Raw genomic sequence first — 10,925 nt, forward strand, 5'->3', positions numbered from 1 at the left:
ATTTAGTGTCTATACCTATATATATGTACCCATTTTGATTTCTTACAACACTATGTATCTTACCAGGCAACATAATTAGAAAAATATCACTCTATTTAAAACAGTGTATTTTTTGAAACTTAAAATATCACAGAGTAATATATAATCAATAATTACATCCTGATGGAATTGCTCTGTACTCTGCCTGTCATGCTCAAATACTGATATGCATTGAGTAGGGAATCTCAGCCCTTTCAGCAGAAACTGTGCAACAACTGTATTTTATCTACCTCTCTGTCCTTCTCAAGAGTTATGATCAAGGTGCCGAGGGGATACAACAAATGATAATATTCTTTTAGCTCTAGCAGAGCTTCTCCTTGACTTTGAAAGATAGATGATTAAAAATCACATTTTTTAAAAAGTAGGCACAGCAGAAACGAGTCGGAAAGTGAAAATCCATGTAGATTAGTGTAACCTGGTGTCCAGGTGACATGTGTAGCATACATAACCTGATTAAAATCCCTACTCAGTCATCTTCAGATCATAGTCTTTAAACTAAATTCCCACTTCCCATTTGTGTGTTTAGCTATGGATATTTCAAGGTAGTGTCTTTCTTTTAAGAAGTCTCAGTCAGGCTTTGTCTTCATCCGGATGCAAAACAGGAACTGCTGTGTTCCCCACAATTAATTCTTACCTACATTTAGGAAAAAAAATATATTTAGTAGGAAATTTCCAGTCTTAACATTTTACTAATGTACTTATGATTTACTGTTCTTTTTATTTCAAAATAGGACTAAAAAGTGTGATCTAGAGCAGCTCATATCATGTTTAGCAATGTTCCTGCAGGTTTACCATTCATCCCAAACAAATGGTCCACTTATGTCCACTTAAGGATTTAAACTTACGTTTCTTTCTTCCCTCCTAATGTTCTTTTTGATATCTGAAGATGCTTTAAGACATTTCTGCCCCAAACCTTCATAATGGAAACTGTGAATTAATACTTTTGACTCCTAAATCATGCATTATTTTAGTTCTTCCTCTTAAAAGTTCCTTAAAAAGAAGTCACATATTAAATATGAGTTTCAGAGAAAGTTCAACATTCCAAGGGCACCTTATAAAAGGCATGAGCACCTGTCTTCAGATGGGGATTTTGTGTATATAGGCTGATCCCAATAGACTTAATGTGCGTGATGAAATTGTACTATAGCCATGCAGTTTGAATTAGACTGTTACTTTTATATCTCTTATCACTACTCCTTTCCAGTTAACATTCTCTTCATTTACATCCTGAGTTTGTAATCCCTTAGGATATTTTTTCAGCAATTTTTCTGGAGCAAAATATTCATAAGATTAGAATCACTAGTTTGTCATATTCCTCATTTGAATACAGCAAACGTGCTTATAGTTGGTTCTGTAGTACTTGTTTGCAATCCTCTAGCCAGGAAGAATAAAACCCAACAAACTGGTTTGGTACCTTATACTTCTCCCATTAGGATTCCACTGAAGGAAATTCTTTGGAAGAGTCAAAACCCTTCAGATATTGACCTGAAACTGTTCCTGTGGAAGTCAGCTGTCATCTCCTGAGTTCACTGGGTCGGGCACAGGTCAATAAAGGGCACTTCTGTGAATCCCCACTTACTATAGCCCAAGCTCTGTTCATGAAGAGTGGCTGTATTCTTGCGTGCTACCACCTGATAACTTTTCTTCCTTGTTCAGCACTATGGATGGTCTCAATTTTTGGCAGGCTAATGTGGAAAAATTGCTAGAAGGAATTAGGCACAGGGAACATGCATCTATTGAACCTTACAATATTTATAGTCATCATGACTCTATCTTTGTCCTGTCCTTCTAGAGTTGATAGTGAGAGACATTTTATCACTATTTATTCAGCTCTTTTTACATTTATTTCCTGTCTAATGGAATGGATGCAAATTGGAAGTGGGGGAGCGGGGAGGGGAAGAGGAGAGAGAGGAAACCCTTCCCTGCTCTCTGTTTATGTCACCCTGAACAGTGCTCATCATCAAATACCCCAGTAGTTGAATTCACCTTCTAATGATGAACTCACCTTCTAATGAAGCATATTATTAGTTATGCCTCTGCTTTTCAGAGATCCAGACTCCTCTAGTCGAAGGTCAATGGCAATCTCCAAGAGAGTGGAAGTAGATTTGCTCCCAATAAGGCAGCACTATCTTCTTCTTCTCCTCCCTTGGCAATTTTGCCTCAGAAGAATTGGTTACAGATTTTCTGGGGATTTTTTTTTTAAAGAGATTTTCTTTTGATCCTAAGAATGTATTGAAAGCTGATCCAACCATAATTAGTGTTCTCTTCTCTGGATTATTTATGTGAGGCTGCTGGGAGAATTGGCGTATTCAATACTCTGGCTTTTACTTTCTTTAGATCCCAGCCTTTGAGAGCACTCTAGGTTAGAAAAAAGTAACAAATGGTATTATTGTCCCACAGGACCTCATACTACTCTAAAAAAAATAATAGGATATGCATAGTTTAGCAGAGTAGGTGTTTCAATGATTTCTAGTTGAGACATGTTGCTGTGTACACTTTTATCCCTTTCCAGTGGATGATAGACAAAATTTTGAAACTGTTAATTAAAGGGTGACTTAGAAGAGTTTTTTAGGTTGGAAAGTAAGACTTTATTAAGTTCAGCCTTGGTAGAAGACAATGCCAGGAACTATAATCAAGGATAAAAAGGCTAAGTTTAGCCCACTCCTTTCAATTCTTTTGTCTGAGGTCAAACTCTTACTGTTAATAGCTGCCTCTCTTTGTGCTAAGTCATGCAGTTTAGGTTCCTATAGGCTTCCATATAAAAACGACCAGTATGATCCAACATGGACATTTCAATTCATACTTTTTCAACCATGCAGCTGTTAAACACTAACCAGTTAATCATAGCCATTCAATCTGAGAAGTCATACTTCAGCCAAATTTAATATTATTTCATGGAAGTGTTCAGTGTTTTCAGAGGCACATTTAAAATCTAAGCCTGTTGGCAAATAGAGATAGCTGAGCCTCCTCTGTTCCACAGCACTAAAGCACAGAGGACAAGCAAGGCAGGCAGGCTATGCAGGCTTATTAGACACAGCTTTCTTTTTAGAACAATTTCTCTAACACATTTTGCTAAGCTGTAAGTCGAATATAAATGGAACCTGTTGCTCTGCTACAACAGTGCAAGGAACCTTCAGCTATCACCATTTCTGAACTAATACCTAAATATTTGGAGAAAGCTGTGGATCACTAAATCTGAGATTTGAACAGGAATCTGGACTCCTATAACAAACTGACTTCTCAGATACTCTAGGAATATGAAACTTAATGTTCATAGGTATGTAACACATCTTAGTTCAACAAAATAAAGGGCTACCGGATTAAGCTACAATATCTAGTACTAAGTCACAAAGCTGGTAGTTCCTGAAAATGCCTTTGCATCTGAAAGGCTCAGGAGCTGTATATGAGTCAAAGTAAGGAAAACCTGGATGAGCAATTACATAAAACTGGAAGGGTCTTTTTGCAGCAGCCTCTACTTGTGCATCACTAATACAGCCCAGACAGCTGTGATGTCTCAGGGAAGACTATAAAGAGCATTAGTCTTGTTTTCTGACAGCCTATCATATGATTTTTAACAGCTTTATGCAATGAATATAATTTCTTTCGGTTTTTTTCAGTGTAGGCTTTACTGGAAAATACTACAGAAAATTTTCTTTAATTTCTTATATTCTTTGTTATTTGAAAGCCAAAAATTAGGCTAACATCAGTGGTTACACATTCCCTAGTAATTTCTTTTACTTGGTTGAATATAGAGCTTTTATCAGATTTCTACAGTGAAAATTTTCCAAACTAAATTCAGAATTATTTTCAACAAATATTTCACAGTGAGACTGAAACATATCACAGATGGTACCATTCAAATGAATGAGTGTAGAAAATAATGCATAAAATTGATTCATCAAATGAATTTAAATATTTATGGGAAAAATATATTCCATAATATTTTCAACAGATTTCGTATCCTCTCATGAAAAAAATGACAATCCTACAGACTTTTCTGGTTAGGGATTGGAATGATGTTGTTAAAGAAATATGTCTTTACATCATAAAGTATAAGCCTGCAGCGTCTAAGCTTGCCTTCCCTATTAATTTTTCCTAAATGTATTTCTAAAAACCTCTTAACTTGTTTTCTTTCATCAACTAATGTGTCTAACCTGTATTACTTCCCTGTAATTATTTTCTATATTTTCTCTGTAATCATTTTCTATGTCATTTATCTCAAGGGAATTTGAATGATTGAAACAAGCAGACTCTATTTTGTCATCATTTAATGATATCATTTTGATAATTTCTTTATTATTTACCATATAGTTTGTGGATCCTGTTATCCAATAATGCACTCCACAGTAACCAAAAGCCTGCTGGTGAACTCTCTGTAGTTAGATTAGCTTGCTGACGTCTGTCACTTTTTCCATGAAATGAAATTTACCCATTCTATCTGAAATACTAGCTGGTGCAAAAAGATTGCTGGAGGACCAGTGTCTGTGGCACTTCCATCCCCTGCCATTGCTCTGGTAATCAGGTAAACAGAACATCCATCACTTTTAGCAGATGAGCAGTGCTGCTGCCTTCTGAACTGAGAGACCTGAAGGGATCTTACCTGCTGTCCTAGTTAGCACAGCTGAGAGCAGTTCATCATGGTATGGGTGTAACCCAAACCTGTGTATTCTATAGCCTTCCATGCCATTTCCCAGAAACTGTTAACTCTTAAACCAGCACACCTGCAAAGGGCTATTTACACCCAGGGTAAATTCCCACATGCACTCTTTTGCAGTCACAACTTAACGACTTCCAGCTTGGTTTTAATGAAAACATTAATCAAGTTCTAATTATTTCTGAATTATTTTAATTCTGTTTATCAACAGGTACACTATGTTAGCTTGTAATTATCAAGTTACAAAAGCTGCTTATATCAGAAAAGCAAAGTGGTTTTTGTATATTTTTAATATGTAAAGCTCATGAGTACTTATAGTTGATACTGCATCCCATTTTTCTAGTTAAACTCTGCCTGATAGCATTTCAGTGTTTACACAGTTCAGCTTTTCAGTTACCTTTCATGTCCTGATTCTGCCAAAGTATATTTTTTTAAAATCTAATGTGAGCAAAACACATAGTTTTTTGTTTTAGCTAGAACTGTTAACCAGAAATAACACAGTTTGCCATTCCTTTCAAATGTATTTCTCAGGCTGCAATGTGGTCTGTGCAGTTAAAAATGTGGCAATAAAACAAATAGTCTTATAAATTCATGTACAAGATGTTCCAAGAATGCAGTCAGAAGAGAAGGAGACAAAGAGGACTGGTGAAGGATAAAACACTGTGCAGGCTCATTTGCAGTTCTACAGTGAACGCCTTTATGTGGCTGGTGCCTTTCCTTTCCCCTCCTTCTCAAAAGCAAGAGACTTCCAGGAGAGACTGAACTTTAAATTCGTTTTGGCATTTCTTACTAGGAGGAATTTACTAGTAGCTACAGCAAAAAGAGTTAGTGATTTAGGACCAACTTTGACATATTAGCTTTTCCTTTAACTCCTTAAAGACAAGACTTATTTTACAACATAACTAGATATTTTTTTCTTTCTCTAGTTTGCAAACTGAGTTAAGGGAACATAAAGAGTTACATTTAGTTGGACTTCCACAGCAAATCTGTAGCTAAGCCAGAAACAGATGCCTGGGTTCTTCTGTCCTCTGCTCTAACCATGAGACTCACTATGTGTTTTTGCCAATACATATGTGATAGCTCATGGTTTTTGAACCGATAGCATTCTGGATAGTTAGGAAGCTGCTCAAGTAGAAGCTGAGTCATTGGTAGATTGTATTTTTATCTGGTGTCATCTCACCATCCACTCTACCCAGAATCAGTTTGGCTGTATATTCCTTGCAGACCATTTATTTGCTTCTACTCCATTCCTGCCAGAAAGCGTTTCTAAGCTTCTCTACAGTACGCTCCAATACTTATGCAAATCTCTTAAGATATTATAATATACTGCTTAAGTGAAGCTAGCAGCCTAAGAGCTACACGAGATGCAGTTAGGCTTCATTTATATCTAGAATATAATTCTGATTATAGAGGCAAAATACACCAAACACTGCATACACACAAAGATAGTACATGTATAGTACATGTCTCCTTAATAGGCATATTCGTTATAGTAAAGCCCGAGGATGCTTTGGGTTACTTTCACACTGACTATTATTACTATTAATGCAGTGAGAAACGATACCAGCCATAAAATTTGAGAAGTTTTCAGTTCCAGGACATTTAATAAATTAATTAATTTCGTAATTACAAAACAGAAGGTTCTCTGCAGTCAGAGAACAGCAAGGAAAGAAGTATAGAGGCTGAGTTCTGGCAGGGTTTTTTAGTTGTCAAGCAAATTGGAAAGTTGACTAATATAACAGTTACACTTTGTTGTAACACAGTGCTAAATGGAAGAGCACCCTTTGAACACTGGTATTGTTGAATCTCATGGGGAACCACTCCAATCCTTGTATAAAAAAATGAAGAAGCTTTAGCACCCTAAACCAAAGGAAAGCCAGAGATACTTTAAACAAAAGTATTTAACTGTTTCTCTCTAAAACAAACCCAGAACATTGGCTTTCCACCAAGCAATTCAACAAATGTAGAGGAGAAGCACAGATAAACTGCCCTGGGAACTCTGACTCATGGTGTCAGTCGTCCTCCTTGTTGCAAAGGGGAAACAGTTTGCACCACCACCCTTTTTCCTGGCACAGCCTGTTTCCTCCTCTCCTGTTCCAGGACGCAGCCCTGCCTGCTGACCCATGAGCCTGTGGTGTTTTATGTACTCTGCCCACCACAGAAAAAGGATAAATCAGCCCACCACAGAAAAAGGATAAATCAGTCCACCAATAGCCCTTTGCAGGTAAGATCCCTTCAGGTCTCGCTTCAGAAGGCAGCAGCACTGCTGATCAGCTCCTTGCTGTCTCATACATGACAGCAGGTACTTGCTCTTCTATGCAGACATTCAAAAGGGCTCACAAAAGGACTTCAAGTATTCGTGCAAATGTTTGTTGACATTTTTAACTTCATAAAATGAGTTACTGGTATGACTAATACTCTAGTGAATTTACTATTACTTTTTGGCATATTTCCAGCAATTTCAGCATGGTGAGAACTTCTATTGCTCAGTTTATCTCAAATACACTTTTTTGCCAAAAAAGGTGTACCTGCTGCTTAAGTGCATCATGTACGGTTGCTGAGTCTGAGTGTGCAGACAAGGTTTCATGCTAGCCCTCCCAAATCTGACCTTCAGTTCTGGTTTACTGGTCTGCTACCCACTCACAGAAAAAATTAAATTGAAAGGTACCCTCTCAGTTCTGCTGTAATTAGTTTCCAGGAAAGGCATTATGAGTTCAGCTACTGATGTGGTAGTGGTCCTCTGCAGCACAAACTTCACCATCAGCCCTCCTTCCAGGTCATACAACCTATATTCAGATCAGTAGTAGATCTCTTCATTTCATCCCTGGTTTGATAAGTTTTGGGACTTGGACTCAGTGATATTTATGGGTCCCTTTCAACTCAAGATATTCTATGAGTCTAAGCTGAACCTCTATCTCTGCAAATTGCATCCCTCTCTTCTTGTTTTCCACAAACTTGGAGCACTGGGAAAAGTACTACAATGACTTCACAGTTACTGCTTCCCAGTTTATGTTGTAAAACTTATGACTGCTCCATAAAAATATCTTGTAAGTTTTTCTCTTATGGGGAATTTTCATTAGAAACTACTTTATAAATTCAGCATGAACATTAAAGGAAAAATTCATGAAAGTTGAGCACACTATAAGCTGAACTTGGCAGCTGCACTGGGTAATATATGTGACAGAAGAATGGAAACAGAAAAATTAATAGGCAATGGATATGGATATGAATATGAACTATGTCAGAGTTGTTCTAAATCACTAATGTTTAACAAAAGATTTATTCTCCAAAGATAACATTTAAATTATTGGATTTTCATCACTTAGTATAAACTATCATTCCCTTGAATATCTTTTCGAAAAAAGGTGAAAAATATCAGATTTACTTTCCTGTTAAAATCCAATAATGAAACACCTATCTAGAAGTGCATTTCTTTCTCAATGTAGGTCAGGGTAGTAACATTGTACATGTTTTCTTAATAGAAGATATCTAGGCCAAAAAAATTTCATTATCTCATTAGGAGATTACAAGGGTGGATGACTTGAATTGAAGCAGCTTAGTTTGAAATCCTTTTCTTTTCTTAGTTCAAATTACTCTGAGACAGGGAGTCTCCCCCATCATTAAACTGATAACAGTGCACTTGGGGGCCATGGGCAATGGCACAAGCAACCTTCCTGGAAAGTCCAGACTGCTGAGAAGAATGGGATTACAAGTTACATCTGAGGTACCAAGGAAACGAGAAGGGACAAGTTAGTTTCAAGACAAAATTCTGAGATTTTACATTTCTCAACTGAAATTTGCTAATTGAAAAAGTATAAAACAGTATTTTGGCTTTTGGTTATCATCCATTTTTTAATGGTAGAATTCCCAAGAATTGCAAATTCTCAGTTTTAATAAATACTACTAGAAACAGCTACCTAAGACCTTCCTCTCATTCAGGCTTCAGCTCTACAGGTCACAGGGGCACAACAGTAATAGCTTTCCAAATCTCTCAATTGCTAGGGCTGTTTCAGAAGATTTATTTCAGATTTGTGAAAGTTCTGGGTCCTGAGCAGCTCAGCTGCCCTGTGAGTCCTATGCCAATGCCACAGGGATTGGGATGATGTAAGAACTTAGTCTGAAATAAAATGGCAGGTCACTGTGCAAAGTAGTCAATTAAAATTTAGGTGATCTATATTCCAGTTTTGTTTTCTGATGCTTGTATGCTTGCTGGCTTCCTAAGCCTGTAATTCATTTACAGAAAGATAAATTTCATATCCGTGACTGTGACAGCCTGCATGCCTTGTCTATTGGAGCAAGCTAGCAGTACTCCATATAAAGCAGTTCCCCGAGGGGCCCAGAACGTTTAGGATCGGTGCCTTGGCAAAAAAGTGCTCTCACTGCTATAAGCAAAAGAATCCCATCACAATAATTTTTCTGTTCAGAATATTTTTCTTTGCAATACAGCTTTCTTCATTTTCTCCAAAGGCCTTCCAGTTTCTACATTTTCCTGTGCTGGCATACTTAGGACTCTGTGTTAATCCAGAGCATTTGCATTTTGGTGTGGGGATAGTGCATCCTTCTTTTCACACAGTAACAGAGCACAGCCTGCAATATGAAATAAGAAAAGCTTTAATAGATAGGAATAAAATCCTATTCTGAAGAATTTTACCTTTGAGCTGCGTGTTACTACTTAACAAGCTTGTGAATTCAAGTTTGATTGATAGGGTATGTTATTCTGTAAATTTGAGAGGTTAAAACGAACCATGACATTAGAAACTGGCACAGTTTGTTAGGGGAGAAATGTTGCCTTTGTTTGCATGTTTAGGGGGATTATTGGTTGATTGGTTTAATTTTACACTGACTATTCTTGCCACTTTTCTGTGTGCTAGTGTCCAACAGCATTTTATTTTCCAGGCATTTTGGACTTGGCCACTTCATTACTTGAAATTTCCTGGTGTTTTATCTGAGCACAATTTGCTACTGGCAGATTATTCTCCTCAAGTCCACAAAACAAATTCCACTCACTCCCTATGCTCTTATTCCCCTTTATTTACCCCATGTAAATGGTTATGTCGATTTGAGAAGACCCTCAGAACAAGGGATAACAGAGCATGGGGGAACAGAATATGAATTAATCAGACCTTACAACAGGCAGCCAGGTATTATCTTAATTTTTTATTTCAAAAATATTTCTTGGTACGATCTAAGATGCTGGAGATGACACCAGATATTTCAAATTTCCAGGGAATGAGTCCATATATATTTTTAAAATTAGCTTCACCTGGTCAGAGGCCCAAGACTCATCATGTAAAGGGGCCAGAGGTTTTATTACAATGAATATCTAGTCCTAGTTGTCATTTACATTAAACACAAACATCTTGATCTCTTTATACTTGGGGGATTAAAGAGTAAATAAACTATCCAAAGATGAGATATTTGGCATTGTAATGACAGAGAGAGGACTCAAACACAGGTCTCTGAAGACACTGGGACACTTAGGAGAAGCACAACTTTTTCCAAGCACTCGTAATTTATGCATTTAGATAGTTATCCCTTCCCCTGATGACTGATACTGCTGATAGTTAAATGGATGACATAACTATTCAAAGTACCAGGAAAAGCAAGTGTTAAATCACTCATCACTAATGAGACTGCTACTGCTCTTGTCCCAATACTAATGAACTAGAGGTACATTAAGCTGGGATGCCTGCAGGAACTGCTCAGCTAAGAGAATTCCAGTGGTCCTCCACTCCCTGTTCATTGCTACTGACCTGTATTCAGATTTTGCCTCCAACTTGAGTAGCCTGAAGGGCTGCCATCTTTCAGAATATGGGAAGTGCAATATTTATGCTGCAACTGATCAATTTTAGCTGCACTATTGCCTCGTGTCCTCACTGCTCTGGGTTACGCCACTGCAGTTGCACTGAACTTAGCGTACAGCCTCCTCTGTGGCAAATTCCAAGTGATTTTAGAAAGCTTTCTCAGAATTTAGGAGACTGTGGGTTAAGTCCCCCGGAACATATTGCTGTTTTCTTCTGAAACTGGGAATAGGAATGAAACTGTGATTTTCTCATACGGCAGAGCAACTTCAGATTTTGGAAATCTGCCATAAGGTCTATGCAGCAGCTGTTGGGAAGTAGGGGGAATGGTAGAGAGCTGGGAACTGAGATCAACAGCTGCAGAATTATTCTTTACAGCTGTCTTATGTTCTATTCCTTTGATATGCCTCTTTTAAAAGTTTTTGTAATAT

Source organism: Lepidothrix coronata, unplaced genomic scaffold, assembly GCF_001604755.1.
Source record: "Lepidothrix coronata isolate B3197 unplaced genomic scaffold, Lepidothrix_coronata-1.0 Scaffold40, whole genome shotgun sequence".
Taxonomy (NCBI): Eukaryota; Metazoa; Chordata; class Aves; order Passeriformes; family Pipridae; genus Lepidothrix; species Lepidothrix coronata.